Raw genomic sequence first — 1667 nt, 5'->3', positions numbered from 1 at the left:
TAGGGCAGTGTCCCTACTAAATACATGACTGCCACATAGGGTGACCACATTTTATTTCTGCCATTCAGGGGTGTATGTATGTATATATATATATATATATATATATATATATATGTAAATAATATACATACAATCATTACATACATTAGTAGATTCAGAGTGTCAACCCCTCTATTACCAGGGAATGAGTAGATTCAGAGTATTAACCCTTCTATTACCAGACATTACACACAGTTACACAAACAGACAAACACACATACCTGGTGCTGGATGCAACCTACACTGAGTTGGTGTGAAGGAGGGACCCAGCAGTAGAGGCTTCTGAACTCTAAGGCAATCAGGAGACCTCCTTCACTCAGACTTCTTATTCCCGGACAATGCATTGTCCCGGATTGAGGCTGCCCGGGACCCAGGATTTAAGGGTTTATTATTCATCCCATCCACCACACATACAGTGTGTGACAACTCTTCTAGTACACTTAATTATCCCACCATAACATTGTGCGTTGATTATGCCAGTTATATTGTGTTACAGGTGGAGCAATTATATTAACCCCTTCAATCCCCTATAGACGTACCGGGACGTCTAGCCTTTCGTGCAGCGTCAGGAACACATCCCTGCCGCTGCACGGGAGAACAGGCTGTCGTTTGACAGCCTGGACCCCCCCCTGCAGCCCGATCCCCTGTAACAACTTGGTGTGTCATTAGCCTTGGGGGACTGAACCACATCCAGGTCAGTGACATTACTGCCGGATGTGCGACACTGGGGGAGAGAGAGAGAGAGAGAGAGATAGAGACAGAGAGAGTTCGTTTTGCAGAGCTGCAGTGCTTAGTGCAAAACCACATTATATATTGGGGATAGTGTAGTGTTTTAGAAATTGGCCAGGTAGGTACAATGGCGCAACATGTCTTCAGCGCTGAGGAGGCTCATGACTGCCTCACTCAGTCTGATGACGATGCCACTCTGACCGCGTCAGACGCCGAGGCCACTCTGACGGCGTCAGACGCCGAGGCCACTCTGACTGCATCAGATATTGATCCAATATCTGAGGAATCCTGCTGTGCGTCAGATAATGACGAGTCAGAGGAAGACGATGATGGCCAGGGTCCATCTGGCAAAGCCAGGCGTGGAGAGCCTGACTCTAAATATAATTGGGTGCCCCCAAATATGATAGACCCAGTAATCCCTGCTTTTACTGCGACTCCTGGCATCAGATGTGACATCGATGCTAGCGAGCCAAAGTCATTTTTCCATTTAATGTTTGCCCCCGAGTTTTTTGAGCTGCTAGCAGCTCAAACAAACCTCTATGCAGCCCAGTGTCAGGCAGCTGACCAAGGAGACAGAAGCCAGACCTGGTACCCCACTGACTCCCATGAAATTAAAAGATTTTGGGCCCTGACCCTTATGATGGGCATTGTGAAAAAGCCCACGATACGCTCCTATTGGAGCACAGATCCCGTAATATCCACCCCTGCTTTTTCCCAAATAATGCCCCGGAACAGGTACTTTGGGCTCCTAAGATTTTTACATTTTACCGACAATTCCCAATGCCCCCCTAGAGAGCACCCCCAATTTGACCGTTTATATAAATTGAGGCCCATTATTAATTATTTTTCACGTAAATTCCCTGAAATTTATACCCCCGACAAAAATGTGGCTGTAGACG

This window comes from Sceloporus occidentalis, unplaced genomic scaffold (assembly GCF_023333645.1).
Source record: "Sceloporus occidentalis isolate IW3139 unplaced genomic scaffold, rSceOcc1.0.p SCAF_147, whole genome shotgun sequence".
In the NCBI taxonomy this organism is placed as follows: Eukaryota; Metazoa; Chordata; class Lepidosauria; order Squamata; family Phrynosomatidae; genus Sceloporus; species Sceloporus occidentalis.
Note: the sequence above shows the minus strand (reverse complement) of the source record.